The sequence below is a fragment of the Phalacrocorax aristotelis genome, chromosome 6 (assembly GCF_949628215.1).
Source record: "Phalacrocorax aristotelis chromosome 6, bGulAri2.1, whole genome shotgun sequence".
NCBI lineage: Eukaryota > Metazoa > Chordata > Aves > Suliformes > Phalacrocoracidae > Phalacrocorax > Phalacrocorax aristotelis.
The window spans coordinates 56,971,874-56,991,045 of record NC_134281.1 but is presented as its reverse complement, the minus strand read 5'-3'; the positions used below and the strand labels follow the sequence as shown (position 1 = coordinate 56,991,045).

The window sequence follows — 19,172 nt, the reverse complement described above, 5'->3', positions numbered from 1 at the left end:
GCAAAACAAAAAAAAAAATTTACATGAACTGTAGGTAGAGAAACTACAGACAGAGGGCTAAAAACCACGTTTGCATATCTTAAATTAGCTGCATTAAAGACGGACAAATATGCCATAAACCTGAAGCGATGTTTAACCAGATGACAGGGTTCCCGGCAACCTGATTATTTTACCAAGCTGACAGCCAGCTTTCCCAGATTGTCTCAGACTCAATACACACACCAGGACAGCACAATCCAGAGAGGGAGCGGACCAATACATTCCCATAACATTACCTGTGCTTTCTGCACCACGCTGCTGTCCCTTCTGATATCTTCTTGCCCCACCATCACCCACCTCCGCCTTCCCAAACACTCATCCACATCCTGCAGAGCTTCCCCATCCTGCTCCCTCAGCTGAAAAGGAAATACTGGCATTGCCGTGGATCTTGACTGGAAGTTACCACTGATCAGCTGCTGCCCAGGGACTAGGGAGTACACAGACTTGGGAAAAATAGCCATTACTCATCAACCATGACATGGGACCGTCTAGCTCTGTCACTTCTTGCATCTAAAGAAAATACCATGCAACCCCCCATTTCCACAGCCCTCTCCATCTCCCCCATGCCACAGGAACGTCCGCTGCCCACGGCAACACTACCAACATCCCAGCCCAACATCATGGAAGGCAGCAAGTCACCACCTGCCAAGAAGGCAAGGCATGCAGGACTGCCAGATCCGGCTGCAGACTACGGCCAGACCCCAGACTGTAGCTCTGGTGCAAGCAACAATCTGGGGTTTTCTTTCTTTGAGGCAGGTCGGGGCTGGTGGCTGAGCTTTGCCTCTAAAGCCCCAAACCACCATGCTTCCTCCATAGAAAAGATTGGAAAAAAACACCTGGGCAGTGTTCTCTTTAACCACTGCAGGACTTCAAAACAACACATGGCTGGGGTTTTCCTTTTTTACAAAACTTCTTTACACTTCTTCCCCCCAACCCTCCCCCAACATTTCAAACATCAGTAATGTTAACAATCATAAAGTTCCTAGATAATTACTTGAACTGCCCATAAAAATTGTTTTGCAGCCTGTCTGGAAAAGCATTTTACTTCAAAAGGTAGCAGATTCAGTTTGTGAGCAGAAAAATCATGTATTTTTTTTGCCCAGCTCCTGCAGAACAGAAGAGTTAAGGGAATGGGAAAGAGTCTGATGCCTTATTAATCAAATTGATTTAAATTATACATAGAAAACTTCCACACCTTCCAATAATAGACTGAGCAAAGGCTACTTCACAAAATACAAAGTCAGATAAGTGGAAAGCTTGGGAGCTTATTGCTCAGCAACAAAGGCCAAGATTTTATATATCCAATGACCGGAGGCAGTGTAATGTTATAATTGCAAGCAAACTCTAGCACTTGAAATAATAAATAAAACTAGAGAAATGTATTATTTATTTAAATTTAAAATTTTTCTGAAAGAGCCCCATAAAAAGCTGTGGACAGCGTAACACAATATTACAGCTAAGCCACAGCAGCACTAAAATAATTGGGCAACAAAGAGCTCTTTTTTCATTTTTTCCCTTGCAATTCTCTCTCTCCCCACCCCCCATCTTTACTGTCTAAAGCACTGGGCAATAACATCTTCAACTTCTTATGGTATGTCCTTTTCACCATCAAGAGGTGCAAATACAGTATTACTACACAATGTGATGGGCCCATCTACACAAGGAAAAGCAGGTCTTAGAAAGGCCAACTTTTCCCCACCCCAGCCCAATCCCTTCTGTGGTTTATCAATTGTTGGAAGTCTTTCACCACTCTGTGAAACTAAATCAGGTGTGGACAAGAATGGGCATACTTTACCCTTTAATGCTGAACCTCACTATGCTGATTTGGTGCTCCAGCATTCACAGCCAGCCTTTAAGAGAGCAAGAGAAAAAGCACACTGCAATGGCACTCCCTTATTCAAGGGAGCATCGCCTACTGGAGACAAGGGACGAAGCTTGAGGGAGTGACCACATATTGATAATCTCCTCCTGTCTATCCACAAGGCACCTCTTGAGACTGCAGTCAAGAACTGAGAGTAGGTAAATATTTCAGATCATCATCATGTTGTGTCAAAACACACAGCTAAGATTACTGCAGCCTACTGATTTTGGTACACATCCAGTAGGAAACAGGTCCATGCGAATGAAAACATGCAATACAACATTACTCCACTGAAGGTTTAAAGAGCACTGCTGCGTTTTGACCATGATTTTTCTCTGCTACAGCAAGTTTGCTGACCAACACCCATGAGCACCATCTCCTGCCTCCCCCCGTGCTGCAGTTGGTATCACCGTCCGTGGCCAGGCTCAGGCTCGCAGGAGGACAAGCTGGCTGGAAGCAACTCAGCTCACAGACACAGAGCTGTGGGGACTGGCTTTTGCTATCAGTAATGGACAAACCTCCTGCCTAAGCAAAGAAATATGGGAGCAAAAACCAGTGGAAAAACCACCAAAGTAGGGCTGTTCCCAGTTTCTGTATCTAACGTTAACCTTGAAAACCCTACTGGGAGGACAGAAAGAAAGAAAAGATAACCTGACATGAAAATTGCAACATTGGAGCGAGGTACACAAAAGTCCTTTTCATCGCAAAGAAGTAGTCAAAGTGACATCTATATCTACACCTAAGGAAAAATTTACTTCTGCCTTGAGGCAGCCTTGGCAACAACATTGCTGCAAGCAAAAACCAGTTTATCGGATTGGGGGGAATGTAAATCAATTTAATTTGTCAGTTAATAAACTTCTAATTACTGCTTCTGGTATTGAAACACACACACATGGCGGGGGGAACGGCCCTTGCTCTCCAATCCCCTCGTTGTACCTGGTCCTGGCAGGGAGGCAAGGGGGCCGGCATGTCATGCTTCCTCCGCCGGTCATGGTCCCAGCAGGGTCTTACAGCGGGTCCCTCGTGTCGGCTGGTGAGCTGCCTGGAACCGGCGGCGACGGGCGCAGGGCAGCCTGCCCTCCTCCCTCAGCCCTCGCTGCCAACACCTGGCCAACCATGGCCAATACCAACATCGATATAACTCGATATATGAGCAGGCAGGCCTGCAGGGAGCCCCTACAACATGGCGAGAGCACACCTTAGTATTAGGTTAGAGGTCAATCTGTAGGCGAACATCCAGGAAAGTCTGCTATTCACAACACGTCTGGAACCAGCACGCCCTTCCCCAGAAGCTGAGGGATGTTTTGGAACACACAGCTCTTCAGGACATCCATCTTTTGTCTGTCCTTTGGGTGCCGTTGTCAAAAATTGATTTTATTTTCATAAGCGAGCACCTCCCATTCTCTCTCTCCACCTCTGCCACAGGCTCGCACACCTCAAACGCATGAAACACAAAGGACCACCGGCACAAGCTACACCTGGCACTCACTCCACAAACAGATAAGAGCAAGCTGACAGGTTACCTCCTGACATTAAGTTTGGCATCAAAACATTTTTGCAGTTAACTCAGAGAGGAAGCTGATGCGTAGCAAGTAAATCTGTCAGATCTGCCTACCTCTCAAGAATGAACGCTGTCTTACACCGCACAGAGGAGCTACGTCCCAGAACACCAGTAAAGCAGGACACAAGAAATGAAAGAAAATAACCAAGCAAATCCACCTTTCCCTGGGTCCCTTCATTCATACTTCCAGAAGAGGGTCGGCATTGCCACTTATTACACATGTATAGTAAACAAATAGCTACAGACAAGTTGTTCTTAAAACAAATGAAAAGCACATCAGTAAAATGTGATCTAAAATAAACCAGCTATGTTTGAAGATATCACTATTTCCTCTGGTGCTTCAGGATTCTGCAGCTGCAGAAATCCCACTAAAAAATTCAAAAGAGCTTAAAGCTTATGCTCCCATGAAAGAGGTTTCCAGACACAAATATATTTTATATATAAATACATATATATACACACACACACTCTCCATCACAGTAACCAGACCAGAACACTTGTACAGGAAAGCCCCCAGCCACACTTTAACATTTTGCTGATTTAGCTGTATCAGCCATGATTTTTTTTTCTTGCTTCCCAACTATGCCAGCAAAAACCTTACTGCAGAGGCCCTTCTACTGGCTGTGAAATTTTTCTGCCTGCATAAACCATTCCTTTCATAGGACCCCATCTGAGGAGCACCAGCAAAAAAAAACTCCTCTCGTAGCCGTAAGGGCACCTCAGAAGGAAGTGGTAAGACAGGGTAATGAAAGCATGCACAAGGGAGGGCTGAAGGCAAAGGAGAGCATTGCATCAGTCTAGCTTACATCTACAGAAGAAGGGAGGAAGCAGTAACTGCCATCACACTGGGTTTGTGCCAGCAGAAACTAAACTGCAAAGTCACAATCCTGCAAGAAGTAACAGCAGTAAAATTCCGCACAGGTCAGACTGACCAACTTTACTTTGACAGATGCGGCATTTTGTTTTCTATATGTATTTGTGTGTCGTGTTTTGTGTGTAACGTATAATCTTGAGAAGCAAATAAGACTCCCTGAAAACGTAAATGCAAATCATTACGTTTATGTCAAGTAGATACTAATCCTATTCCCCGGCAAGAGATGATTAAGTGTCAGTTGGGTTAACTGTTTCACTACTGGTAAGATACATATCACCTTTTCTTTGTTAAAACCTCTCTCACAACTCCGAACCGTCTTATGGGTAAAACCATCCATGCATTTCCCCATCCAGGAGTAAACAACCCCTCCACTATTCCTAATGAGCATCCTTATAATAATGCAGACTCATCCTGGCTACATAGAAAGTACTCAATATTAAGAATAGAGAACTATGCGTTAGAAAACAACAAAAAAGTTTTAGAGAGATTTAGCACAGTTATAAAGACTGCCTCGTCTGTGCTTCTACTCAAATATAAATCTTCTCTGCCCCCCCTTTTTTTAAACCCAGATCTGCTGCAGGTTATCCAGCCTGCCACATCACATCAACACAGAGGCCAGTAAGGCCTGGCTGCAGTATTTAGGTCAGCTTGTCTGTGAAGTACATAAGGTCTTGCAGACAGCCATGAATTTCTCAGTAATGCTTCAATAATCCCTCTTCATCTGCTATGCAGCTATTTTACTAGTAGCTGCTAGCTTTCCTCCAACTCCCCAACAAAGACTCTCCACAGGAGGGATGTTTGCAGGCAAATGAGCCACTATCTCTTCCTTGGGAAGCAGGAAGCTGGTTGTTGAGTCAAATAAATGCTGATTCTTATTTCCCAAGACAAAAAAAAAAAGTGAAGGATTCCCAATGCATGCTAGAAAAGGACTTCCCTTTTTTAACCACACAAGGAAAGATATAATCAGAGCTGGAAATTACCCCTAGAACATTAGGAATAATTTTCTTGACAGATCATCTGAACAAAACCCCACTGTTTTCTCATGGGTCAATAAATAAAAACAACATCAAAATGTGACTAATAAATTCAGACAGTCTAAGGGACCGATGCTGGTATTTCTGGAGAGAAAGCATCACTCAAGGTGAGAAACACTGCGCCTCTTCAAAGAGTGCTTCCCTCTAGAAGTGAATTACGGGCTGCTGCCATCCCAAGCATTGTACAAGCACACATAAGTAGTAGCCCTGTTCTTAAGTAATGTCTAAAGGTGTATAAAAACATGCAAACTCTTTTCAAAACACAGTCCTTGCAGCAGGAGCTCAACATAAACTGGCAAGTACAGTTATGTGAGAAAAAAATAATAAATCAAATACAATAAACCAAAACCCTGAACTTCTCTGTCTTCATACAGCAAGATGAACTTAAGTCGTCTTAAGTACAACAATTTGAAAGATGCAAACGCAAGAATAAATACGTTTCCAGGAACAATTATGGGAATCTCAGCAAACAAAAACACAGCTAGCAAGCTGACAGTTGGTTTGATCTTACAGCCCATCAGTCTGCTACCTTTCTGTGCTCTATGGTTGCCACATAACATTGTGCCCTTCAAAAGCTGGCACTTATATCACCCTATTAGAACACAGAATAAAACTGAGGAAAAACTCTTTCTTCAAGACATCAAATTGCTCTTCAACATTCAAACGTATTCAGAGTATTCCTAGTCCATTCTTTCTAACTCACATGGAGCCTGGGCAAACACAAAGTGAGCTGTACTGCACACTAGATGTGTAAAACAAATACCCCAGAAAATGCAGAGTTGTGTTTGTTTACCTCAGATCTATTACAGAACTCAAGCCTATAACATGCACCCATGCCAGGCACACATGATGACGTGGTTGTTGTTACTGGGCCGCCGTCGTATCACACGTTAGCAGGACTTTTCAAGGAAGAAAACTTTATTTTTTTAACTAAGGATCATCCACAACTTCACTTCAGCTCATCATCAGGCAACTTCTCCCATTCCCAGCTCAGTACCTGATCAGGCTGTGCTTCTCCTCCTTCCTCCTCCGGCTTCAGCTGGCTCCAGGAGGCTCTGGTGGTGGGGATACCAAGCCAGGCGCTGACAGTCACTTTCTCATTTTGACAAGCACCACAGACTCTTCCTGTATGAAAACAAACTGCTGTGAATCAAAACGGCCAAATAAAGTGTTGACACTAGCAGGGTGTCAGAGAAATGCCGCTCTGTGAGACAGAAGTGGAACATTAGTCATCCTTTTGCCACCTGATCTCTGGGGAAGGCTGAGCACACCTTATTTTTATAATTTCAGAAATACTCTAAATAAATTGTCCAATTCTTGAAGAGCGGAAATCCCTCAAACTAGCAATTTGCCACTTCTCACATATTTTCTTAAACATATTGGTTTATCCAAACTTAACCAAGAGCACTGCTGCTTCTACACCACTGCTTCCTTACACCACCATAAAAGCCAGGCAATGGGCTTTGATCACACTTGAACTGTTGCATAAAAGCAGTATGACTCAAGGTGGGCTGCTTGCCTGGCAATGAGCTGCCTGGAAAATACCTCTGTCCCCGGGATGAACAAAATGGAGAAGAAACAGGATTCTCCCCCCTCCTCCTGTAGCCAAACACTTCCCCCAGCCAAGAACTCAGCTCAGCTGCCTTCATCTCCAGCGACTCGGAGACTCCAGGGCAGAGCAGAGCTCACAGACGGAAAGCAACGACTCAGCAAAACGAACAGCCAGACTCCAGCAGGTAATTCATGAGTATTTATTTTAGTTTCCTGCTTATTAAGTATGCCTCGTTATAAATCAAGTATTTTACAGTAATTGCCTCCAATCAACAAACACCGAGAAAGCCGCTACATAGACCGATGCTGCTTCATAACCAAAATGAGTCCCCCAGCAACAGGCACGACTCTACACGACTCCCCGCATGCAGCAGTCTGGCCACCACTGCCTCGCTGCCCTTCTTGTGCCTCTCCTGCCCTGGCTGCACCCCGAGCAGCACTACTGCGTGCCCAAGCCCTTTCCCAGCACTGCCGACGGTGGCACGCTGCTGCCAGGGTGCAAACGCCAGCACAGCAGGGCGCTCGCTGCAAGGCTGGCAAGCCCCAGCCTGGCTGGCAGCAGCACCTCAGCAGGAGCCGGGGCAGCCCCCCAGCACGGGGAACACCCCACAACCAGGGCTCAAAGGCAAGGTCAACCAGCTGCTTCCCCTGCTTCATCCATCAGGCCACTGCTTCCATGGTGGCAGAGGCTGCAGTGGAGAGCTGCTCTGCCATAAGGGTCGGTGCCCAGTCCCAAGCACAGTGCGCTTGCCCACCGAGCTGCTCCCAAGCCATTGCAGAAAAAAAAAACCCAAACCCAAACCAATACACACACTTGCCTCTTAATTTATTTTCCAAGACCTTTTCAGGGTTGGCACTCGCCGGCACTTAGAAGCCCACACGAACAAGCCCTGTGTCATGCTTTCCATTGAGAGCATTTTAAAGGTCAGCAGGAACCTGCTGTTCCAGGTTTCTTCTTAGCAGTAGAGACCCAGGGTAAGGCGATGGGGAAGACACTGCCAAGTACGCAGATAAAATATGCGTCTTAAAGAATTTCCTCCTTCAAAGGGTTCGGTGTGGTCAAGTGGTCTCAGGAGAACTAAATCCCTTTGCAGCATACATCACCAGAATTGGAGGTTTCACAGACAGTTGTTTTTTAAATACACAGAGGGGAAAAAAAGCTCTGACAAAAGTCTATTGCAAGCAGGTTTCAGAACAGACCTTTGGATCGTACTTGAGCTCTGACAGAAAACACTCTCATAGCCACAGGGCCGTTCACCTTGGCTGTTTCTGTTACCTTTTTTTACAAGGTCAGAGACCCATGTGAGAAGGGTGTAAGCAGAGCTCGCCATGCCCTCCAACCCCTCCTCGGCAGCCACCCCAAGGCAACGAACAGGTTTTGAACACAGAAGGCCAAGGCAGTTCCCATCTCCAAAGTCAGAGGGTTGCGCTTTTTGAAAATACATCAGCCTTTAAGGAAAGGTGTCCAAAGAGGCCGAACGCCACCACCACCACGCTTGGTAAGGCATGGAAGGACAGGACAGCTTGTCTTCAAGAGCTCCATCCCAAACTGAAAGACTGCCGAGGTCCATCACCACCACCCTCCTCTTCCCAGGACAGACCAAGCACAGGAGCTGGAACATACCCAGACGGAAGGTGGAGGGCAACAAATGAAAAAACACAGTCATAAGATTTTGGGTTTGGTTGTGGGGTTTTGTTTTGTTTTTTTTAAACATACTAAAGCAGAAATTCTCATATAAATCATATCAGTCCATAAGAAGATGTATTCACATCCTTCTTACTTGGCAGAGCCAAGACCAGTGGAGGAATCTTCCCCGCAGAAATCCTCCTGGATTTTGTTCCAAATCCTGTTTGAAGAATTCTGTCTTTATGCTTCTTCCCTCAGCTCCCCCTCCCATTTTTGAAGTCACAACCTCAATTTATTAAAACAAAGCAACGTCTTACTTGAAGAAGCATCTGCTCTGATAGAAGAATACACACCCACTCCATTATGGATTCAGTGTATGGGACAATGGGTACGAAGGAGATTAAATAAGGAGCACATGTACCACTCCTCTTATAACCTAGTCCCCTCTGGCACTCATTCCCTTTCATCCTTCTCGTTTCTTTCAGGCCCCTTCAGCATAGGGAAAGACTTAAACCCCACTTACACTGGGGTGTTGGCATCACCCAGTGCCAATTTCAGCTGAAATGCAGCCAGGCACTTGGCACTTCAGGCATAACACGTGCAACCTCCAAATGCCACGTCCTATATACTATAGACTACATGTGGCTGCCTTCATTTCTACAGTCACTTGATTGAACATCTTTTCCACCAAGGAAAACAGTATTTCTGTTGCGCTTAACAGGGCTCGCATTTAACAGGGGAAACAATCATTGCTAACAGAGTGAAAAAAATCAGATGATGCACTTACAGAGCAAATCATTATGAATTCTGTAAAGAAAGGAGGGCAATCACAGCATTTTGGGGAAGAAGTAGAGATCTTGGGGAAAAAAAAAAACCTCAGCTAATAAAGTGAAGCAGTTCCAGTCATTAAAGGTTTAATTTCAGCACAACTGAATAATTTGCAGTTCTACACATTCCTCCAGGTACCCAGCAAACAGCAGACATTTGACAATCACTTAGGTTAAAATGCCATCTTCCTCCCTTGTTGCTGCATAAGAAGAACAACAAACCACCACACAGGAAAAACACCATGACATCAAGAGAGAAGACAAACCTCAAACTAGCACAGAAACCTACTGTAGAAGTATTGTCAAAAGCAGCATGTAACCTAACCATATAAATACCATTTCGTTGCTATCTGAGTGAGGTTCTGCAGTCAGGTTAAGGGGATTTGTGGCCACCCTGCTGCCTGAGAAAGCCATCGCCCCCCAACACATTCCCACCCTGGTGCGTGCCTGGGAGAAGCATCCCGCCTGACCACGGCAGAGGCGGGTGGGCAGGAAGGCAGGACTTCCCCTTTCAACAGTAGTGCAAGCTCAAATTTGCTCCAGCTGGTCTTGAAATCACACTCCCTTTGGAAACCACCTTAGGCATTGCTCCTAATCCATGGGAGCCCACAGGATCCCACTGACACTCCCTGCAGAGTTCATTGTCCATACTAGGGCCTCACTGCAGCTTTTCACATGCCACCCAACACCCCTTTTATTTCGGGAGCTCCCTGTAATTCTTTCCTTCTCTTTGCGGTCACCTCCTCCTCCCCTCTCCATGAGCCAGAGGCTGTGTGCAAACTTCTCCCTGCTTCCTCTCTTCTGTCACGGAAGGCATGAATATAACCAAGACATTAACAACGCAAACCTTGCTGGGCAAGCAGGCAGAGTTTCCCAGTGCTATAGGTGACCTGGTGTTTGACACATGGGGATAAGAGAAGGGGCTGCTGCTGGCAGCTCTGGTATTACATTCTTTAGCAGATAGCAAGCCAGATCTCAGACCTTACAAATTCAGACAGCAAGCAGGTAAATAATCAGACACTGAAGAATCCTTAACATGGCTGGGCGACAGAAAGCAGCAGCTCTCCGAGCACGGAGGGCCACCATCCTCTCTCCATTCACAAAAGAAACAGCAGAGGAGGAAGGAGCCCTCTGAGCTCCGGGCACTGACCAGCTGCGTACTGGTTGTGACCAGGCTGCTCTGCGCCGCTGTGCACACGGACAGACTGCGATTCTACAACACAAATTACAGAACTATTCAGCCAAAACCAGGCTTGTATCAGTTCAACCTGTAAGCTCATAGGTGCCCGTTAAATTTGCTGGAATGAATACTTACATCCGCAAAGGGGTCTGTAGTACTTTGCAACATGCTTTCAAGCTGACTGCAAACTGGGAGAAGTTGGCCGTCCAACCATGAGCAGCAAAGCCCTGTTCCTGGAGGTGAGACTCCCTCAGTCCAACACACAGAATTCACACACTTTCCACATGCAGAACAGTACATACAACTTCATACTTCAAGATTTTCTTTTATATTTACTCAAACTTAACAATTTTGTTATCTCCTCTCCTTTGCCACACTGTTACTGTTTTCTTTTGTATTTTTTCATGCCTCTCATGGTTTTATTTTCTGGCTTTACTAATTTCGTTCTCCTGTAACTCCAGCCCCAGCAGTTTCTTTCTTTAAAATCTGCTTTGGTTAAATTGATTGATGCTAATAAAGACATTCTTAAATTCACCTTTCAATCTAGGTACATCCGAAATCAAATTATACTAAAAATAAACAAAGAGTAACCACAAATTTTAACGACTGGAAAGAAGAGTCTTGTCCAAACCACTGCAATTTTCATTTTCCTGGTTTTTTTTTATTAGTACAATTCTGTTTCACTCTCAGTCCACTCTTTTTTCCAAGAACCACTCTTCTCCCATTATTCTCCTGTGAGACAGTTTCCCACCTGCTTTCCATCGGGGCACTAGCACTGACCAAACTCAACGGTTTCTGTAGCACCAACGAGCATTTGCGTATCCGCATTCCTCCACTTCCTTGTTTCAAGAGCCAATAGATCTGTTGTCTGAGGGATAGGAAAGGAGAGGAGCAGAACTATCAAGCCAGTCTTCCCTTCCTCTCTGCTAACAACGTCAACGAGGTTAAACAGTGAAGAAATTTAGTATGGGTTACAAAGCAGCAAACGTTACTTTAAAAAACTCAAGTGCGTGAAAAATTTCATTTCCCTTTTGTCAGTTCCTCTTCTAAGCTAGGTAGTTTAGGCTTTACTTCTTAATTTAATTAGACAGAAAGCAAGTACATGAAAGTTTCTGGATGGCAGCCATTGAGAGGAGCCCTGTATGGAGGCTTCTCAGTTTGTATTTTTAAACACCAGTCAGATTAAGCGTGAAGTCTGGTTCCTCCGTGCATCTTTGACAAAGGCAATTGCTAATGCATGTGGAAAGCGTTTGTAACCACACTGGTCCTGGAAAACAAAGCAAGCTAGTGCCCCACCTTTCACACTTCTCACTCAGGGTTTAACCCAGGGACTGTCATTCCCATCCTCCCTTTCCATGATCTGTACATGAAGCACTATGTACAAACGTGAGAGATGGACTTTTTTTAATCATTTGCTGACATTTGCATTGGTTTAGTGGACAAATTTATACTGAACAATCCACATGACATCAGCTTAATAATGTGTTCCTCTGTGCAGGACTGCAAAGGCGACAAAATGTCTATTACATAATACTTAGGTATAAAATATTAATGTTCACAGAGGAAGCTTTTGAATGGAAAGGTTATTTTCAATGATTAGCGAACCAGTGTTGTATAAGCTTCGGTTTTTAATCAGTGTATTTGAGATAGACAACAAACTACACTTTTTGTTGACAAAATCAACATTGCACACACATCAAGGTATATGAACGATCTCCCTGGGGTTATCAGCTTTTCTTTTGACCTTGAGGTACAGCAAGATTATAGAACTGCCTCCATGTCTAGCACACACAGATTCAGCAAGCCTGCTGCAGGGTTATTCCAGGGATGGGTGTTCTTTACACAATCTCTCACACCAGCTGAAAGCCCGTAAGTTTCCTTTCCTTCCTACCCTGCAATGGCTGAAGAACAGCTAGGTATTCAGGCATCATATTCATATACACATCCCGTGCACTTGTCTTCTCCTTAGAGCTGTAATCCCAAGTTGCAAAATGACTGCAGCAAGAATAAAGTGCTTCAAACAAAGTCCACCCCAAAAAACAATGCTGCTTTCAGTGGGCAAGTTGGTATTTGCGGCATTGGCTAGACTTGAAAACACTAGAGGTGTGGCAGCCCTGGCTTCTGTAGAACCCAAGGGCAATCAGGAACACCTTTTGCAGAGAAACTTATCTCAGTGCTGACTTGTAAAGCATGAAGTCCAAAGGGAAAAAAATAAAAAAGAAAAAAAAAAAACAACCCCTGCATCTTGGCTGTGGCTTTGTAGCCATTAGGCTGCATAAGGGCGGGTATGCAATGAAGCTCAGTTGGGCTGCCACGAAGCAGCCTGCCTCACCGCTTCATTGCAAGGGTTACGAAGAGCCTTTGTGTTTGGTTTTTTCCTTTCTGTGAGTATCTTTACATAGTGAATCTAGGGAAGGGGTCCACACAGAGTATCACTGGTCTCCAGCAAACGCTCCAGGACACTGTTTGCTGTAGGTCTCATCATATTTACCAGCTCCATGTGAGTGTCACAGATAAAACATCTAAAACAGCAACAGACACCTGTATTTAGGCAGCCCCACCCTGGTCTTGAGATACAGAGGAAATCATCAGAAGACATGACTCAGAAAAATCCTGAGCAAGTGAATAGAAAGAGATTTCAAAACTCGAGTTTGGGAATTGTGCAATTCTTTTCAGATTTAAATGCCCAGCGAACTGTTTGAAGGGATGTTTGGCAGGAAAAGGCAGGAACAGCATATAATTATCTGTTATGCCCATGCTTTGGGTCTGAGAAACCTTTCATTGCATTTTCCTGGTCCTCAAAGGAGACCTTCATAAGACAGCACCTTCATCTCACCGGAGATGCCTAACTTTTAACAAAAAGACCATATAGAGAAAGGGTTCTTTAACACTAACAAGGAGCAAGGCAGGTCACAAGAACTGGACCGTTTCCTTTTCTGTTGATCACAATACAAAATGGAGGACAATGGTGAATAAAGGTGATTGCTATCCTCACCTACCGTGGGCTGCCACACACCTCCAGCCTGGTTATTTTTTCCTGCTTCTTCCTCAGAGTTACCTTCAGCAAAAAAAAGGTGTCTGAAAAGAAGAAAAAGTCTGAGCAACAAATAACTTTCCTCCTTCCCTAAGGGTGGCTGTATTTTACACAATGATTGTTTCTGAAGTCTTGAATATCACAACTACTTCAGTCCTAGAACAAGTCACTTCTGAGGAAAGAACTCAAGAGGAAAGAAGGAAAATTATAGGTAGCAACCATTTTGAGACTACATAAGCAACATGTTTTCATATCCTGATTTATACTTGAAGAGGAGGAAGAAGAAAAGGGAAGGAATTTCTTTTAAAACAGTGCCAACAAACAGGTCCTTGGTGCAGCCATACTGCCCTCCCATACTACTGCTTGCCTCCAAGTGTTGGGCACAAGTGGCATTTTGCTGGCTTGATTCCAAAATAACAAGGTTCCTCTTTCCAAGGATATCTCCCTGAACACTCCGGCAGCTACTACATGAAAGTCTTTGAGCTTCTCTTCCTATTCATTTCCTGAAGGGGAACAGCAACCTGCTCTCGCAAGACTGGAAGAATATAGCTGAAGAGAACATAGAAATAAGTGAAAAGAACTTCAATTTTTTAAATTAAAGAAATTTATGGTGAGAGAAAGATTGAAGCAGTGTCAGTCAAAATTAATGATGTGGAAATTAGTATTACTGAGGGTATTAGAAAGTGCCAACTTGACTTGTGACGCACTTTCTTTTTTAACATGCCAAAACCCAAGATGATCCTCAAGAAATTAAACACTAGAAATACTGGCTTTGTTCTTTTCTTAAATTTGTTTGGAATCTCCAAGAGGAAAAAAATTGTTTGGCAAGCAATCAGTACCTATTCTTTGTTATATGGTTAAAAGAAAATTGCATTTAATTTGCTTAGACCAAAAGATCTTCAGCCAAACCCATCCCCAACACAAGCAAAACTTTGAAAAAACGTAGCTCAAAGTGTTCTCAAGGTAAGAGGCACAAAATAACTTTGAAACACTAATTATAATCGCTTTTACAAATATAATGCCAGTAGTTGCTAGAAAACTGTATTTTACAAACATCCTTCTCCATATTTCAGCCCTTGTCTGACAAATACTTACAAGCGTAGACCCACAGCACCTCAACATCACAGCCTAGAATAAACACTTTCAAGACCAAGCACCTTTGCTGTGACCCCAAGGAGCCTTATGCATGCGTACGTACCCATGAGACCACACGTGTGGAAAATTAGTCATGTGCACAAGTCTTTGCATGGTGAAGTCCACAGACTTCTTACTGCTTGTTATATTAAAAAAAAAAAATGTTTAAAATGTCAGTTATGCAAAAGCACAGACAAGCCTGTATCTAAATGTAAGGTTTCTGGGGAAAACTATTTCTGTTCCATAGCTTCCCCCCCGGATATAATCTTCCCACCACCAAGAGGCAATAAATTAATAAATAAAACAAAACAGAAAGAAAGGGGAAAAAAACTCAACTGTGTAGTCTCCATGCTAGCAAGAAATGGAGAAGTTTAAACATCAGAAACTGAAATAACATGTTTTGTTCTTTTTACTTTATATGGTAACATTTGAGTATAACATAAATACTGCTATTTGTGTTTATGAATATTTGGGGATTTACAGCAACTTCATTAATTAATTGGAAGATATGGATTGCTTTTTTTGAGAAGAAATGAAAAACCTTCAGAGTTCATTATCTGGCAAAATACTAACTTTGGAACTCCCTTTCGTTCACATCTAGTTGAACAACTAGTTTACAGCGTTCCCCTGCAATATCATTTGTGACTCAGGCTACTTTCTCAGTAAAACAGTCATCATCAGCCTCCTGGATTAAACGCTTTAAGCCCCAGGTCACTAATTCATCCTCAGTGATCACAGTGTCCATGTACCTGTATCAAAACTGCCCTCTGGCTCTTCGAGGCGCAGGAGAAAGCACAGGGAGACCCTGGGCTGAGATGCTGACTCAGCACTCTGCCTGCAAGACATCCCAAGCCAGCCCTCCGGCATGCAGCAAAAGGCGAACTGACACAGCAGCCAGTGCCATCAGAGAACACAAGGGGAGAAAAGAAACTCAGCTGGTGTTACAGGACCCAGTTCAAAATCCACACACTCCCACCGGCTTCAACAGACTTTGCATGGGACCTCAATACACAGAAGGAATGGAAAGACCCGGAGAAATTAAAAGAACTAACTTCAAGGTGGTAAATTTCAGTACAGTCACTATTTATAAAACTGCACCAAGGCACAACACGGCAGGGTCACAAGAGCTTTTGACCACAGGGGTGTACGTACCCTTTTCTCCACTAGCCTTCATCCCCTTACCCTCCTGTCACCGGCAGTATCTATTGCAAGTGTACTACCAAGACCATTAGCTTTTTTCTCACTCTCCAGGCATGCAGTCAATAAAGCTGTCCATACCGCAGCTGTACATCCTGTGTATCTCCATACCACCACCTACCTACTGCTATAGAAGAGAAGGAGGCTTGTCTGAAGCAACAACAAGAACACGGTGCTAAGAAAGAACTGGAATACAAGAGCTATATTTCATGTGTGCAGCTATGTGTTAGTGCAATGCACACTAGTTAATCTTCCCACAGCAAGCACCTAGGCACTTTGCATTGTTATTTTACAGGTTTGCTCCTATTAATAATTACCTTCCCGTGACGGCAGCACACAGACTTTCTCCGTTGCCGGTGCTGCTGCTTTAGAATTCCTCCTCCAGGTCTAAACATGCTGGACAGATTACCGTCCCCCCAAGGATGTCAGGACTGTACAGATATCTATTGCGCATATCTGGATCTTACAAATATTACTGCTTAATGCTGCTCCCTTCCCCACGTTACCTCATGTAGCCTTTGTAAACTTTGGATCTTTATCAAAGTAATCTCGATTGCAAATAACAGTATTTAAATATTCCTTGCTTATTATGTGCAAGAAAGCAGATACAGCAGACATAACAGACAAGTGCTTTTCACACTAAACAAGATACAGGCAAAGCACCAAATGAGTTTACTATAAAGGCAGTGCCTGCTCAGAAACATAGGAGAAAATGGTGTACGGCACAGAAAATATAGCCACAGTAGCATATTCCTAGGTCAGGACCTCATAAATCAGTTTCAACTAACAATAAAGGGTTTATAGGGGATTTGTAAATCACAAAGAATGAATAGGATCCTGGCCTCTGAGCAAGTCTTGGTGAATTAATTTAAGATGGCAATCAAGAGCAAATAACATAACACTAACCTTCCATACTACCAATCCTTACCCTAAGTTTGAAGGAAAGGGGTTTCCTCTGCCACCAGGAAGAGGGGAGAAAAAAAAACAAAAAAACAAAAGAGGAAGGAAAAAAAAAAAAAGACAGAGAAAAGGACTGAGCTACCCAATCTGGGATGAGAGTGCTTTTTTGATAGCTCAGAGCAGTGGGATCAAAAATCTCTGTGCTGTTCCTGCAAATTTCTCACATCCTAAAGCCCTCTCTCCCAAACAAGGGGGCATAGCCATTCCCCACCTTCAGTTTCAGAAGCAGAAGAGGCAATCCTTTCCTATCACGGCTGACAGACATAATGACCAAAAAACCCCAAAATAGTCCTCTACACTCATTTCTTTACCAAAACACCCTGTGACTGACAATGCTGATGAGTAGCAGGTCCCCCAAAGCTAGTACCGAAGATGTTTTGCTCTCTGCACCAGCAGCCAAGCAAAACACCACTTTCAGCACCACCATTGCAGTAAGTACCGCTGAGACTTATTCCACCAAACAACAGGCTGGTTACCACTACCGTCCTCCATTTTCAAGTCTGAGTAACCTACCTCATGGCTCTTACACACTGGGTGCGTCCAGAGGAGAAACTGCCACGGGCTGCTGGCGTGCTGTAAATGCACAGCCTGCATCCCCCTGCTGACCGCAGACCAGCTTCCCTGAAGGATGCTGGGCAAGTCACAAGCTTTCTGTGCCCGAATCCGTGTTTGTTTCACAGCAGCAGCAGCACTTGTAACGGGGACGGGGGGGAAATGGAGGTTGCAAGACAGAGGAGCTGCTGTGCCAGGCTCAGGGATCCTCAAGGAGCTGGAGTCGGTATTGCCACGTACCGGGGAGCAGGGGGAAGGGAGGAGACGTGCCTCAGGAAAAAAAAAAAAAAAACCACAGATGATTCTCCGACAAGGGCTGTTTTTGTCCTGAAGATGTGTTTTATTGACTGGTTGAGGCCCCTTTAATCTGCGTGTGGTGCAACAGCAAGAAGAGTTGACCCCATACAAAAGAGACGCAGCTGGCGGTCCCCACATGGATTTATTGCCACCAATCTCGGAAGGGGGCTCGCTTCTTTTCCAGCCGCATTTCCCAGGAGCACGTTGTTACTCCCAGACCCGCCGCCGGGGCTGGCCCCGCTATCGCCGCCACTCGCCCCCCGCACCGGCGGGCACGTCGCGGGTGGGTGCGTGGGTGCCCTGAGGCGAACACACCGCGCCCGAGGCATCGCGGCCGCTCCTCGGGGGTCCCGCCACCAGCCGTGCCCGGCGTTTGACGTGCCCCCGAGCAGCAGGCACCAGCAAACCCACCCGTTTTGAAGGCAGGAAAAAATGAGAGGGGGAAAATAATACAGACAAGGGAGGGGAGCGCAACGGAAAGCGCGGGGAGGGAGAGGCGGGGGTGCCGCTGCCGCCGCGCTCCCCCCTCCCGCCTGCCCCACCGCCCCCCAACGACCCCACGCCCGCCTCACCTCAGGGATGGCCCCACGGGCTGGGGGACCCCGAGAGCCGCCCGGCCGTGCCGTGCCGTGGGGACGCAGACCTTCTCCGCGGCGGTCACTCCCACGGCGCTGCCATGCGGACGGCGGAGGGGGATAAGGCGGGGAAGGGGGAGGCCGGGCCGGGCGGGCTCGGCTCCTAGCAGCGCCCTGCAGCGCGCTCTCCGCATGCGGCGCACACCCGCATGGCTCGGCGCACGGACAGCACCGGCTGCCGGTGGCGGCGGCGGCGAGGGCCGGCCCCGCGGCCCAGAGCACCGCCCGCGGCCCGGCGGCGGCCAATGGCTCCCGCGGCGCCGCGCATGTGAGGGCCGGGCCCGCCCGGCCGCCCCCCGCGCAGCCGCCGCGCCTCGGCTACCTGCGGGCGGAGGGGCGGGCGAGCCCCGCGCCCGGCGAGGCCCTGGGGTTTGGGGGGCTGCTAAACGTGACCTTGAGCACACTCGGCCCGCGGGGGGTGGCCGTGGGGCGCAGCACGGAGGCGCTGGGTCTGAGCGGCGGCAATGAAGCGAAACCTGTGGTGGCGAAGGCAGGGGTTTGTTCTCATGGTGCAGGTAACTGACACGCAGTCCGTGAGGTAAACAATCCCTCACGATGAGTTCAAATTATGTTTTAGTTATTAAAGTGTTAACTGGAGGGGGAAAAAAAAAAAGTTTTCTGGCATCTGTCTTAAGCCCTCGAGGGAAGCAGAAAGTCGAAGGCAGCTTTAGCTTGGGTGACCTTTCCACTGCGACTCCAGAGACTGAGCACAGCACCCTGAGGAAGGAGCCGAACGGAACCCGATCCTCACCCCAAAACATGTTAGAAACTTTTTTCTTCTCCTTTAAGTGAAAAGACACCAGTGCCCT

The 19,172-nt window shown here is 45.8% G+C and overlaps 1 protein-coding gene across 4 annotated transcripts in view; it reads right to left on the bottom strand.

Moving 5' to 3' along the window:
- Positions 1 to 18,589, bottom strand: part of LRRC8D (leucine rich repeat containing 8 VRAC subunit D) — a 55,143-nt gene extending 36,554 nt beyond the window's left edge. For 2 of the 4 annotated variants that reach the window (XM_075098083.1, XM_075098081.1), the window contains exons 1-2: positions 18,301 to 18,574; positions 6,367 to 6,494 (exon numbers count right to left, since the gene is read on the bottom strand). The gene's annotated coding sequence lies outside the window, so the exon portion shown is untranslated. Of the gene's footprint in view, positions 1 to 6,366; positions 6,495 to 7,734; positions 8,086 to 18,300 lie in introns of those variants that run through there. The other 2 variants (XR_012661292.1, XM_075098082.1) reach the window with 2 other exon arrangements.
- Positions 18,590 to 19,172: the final 583 nt, after the last annotated feature.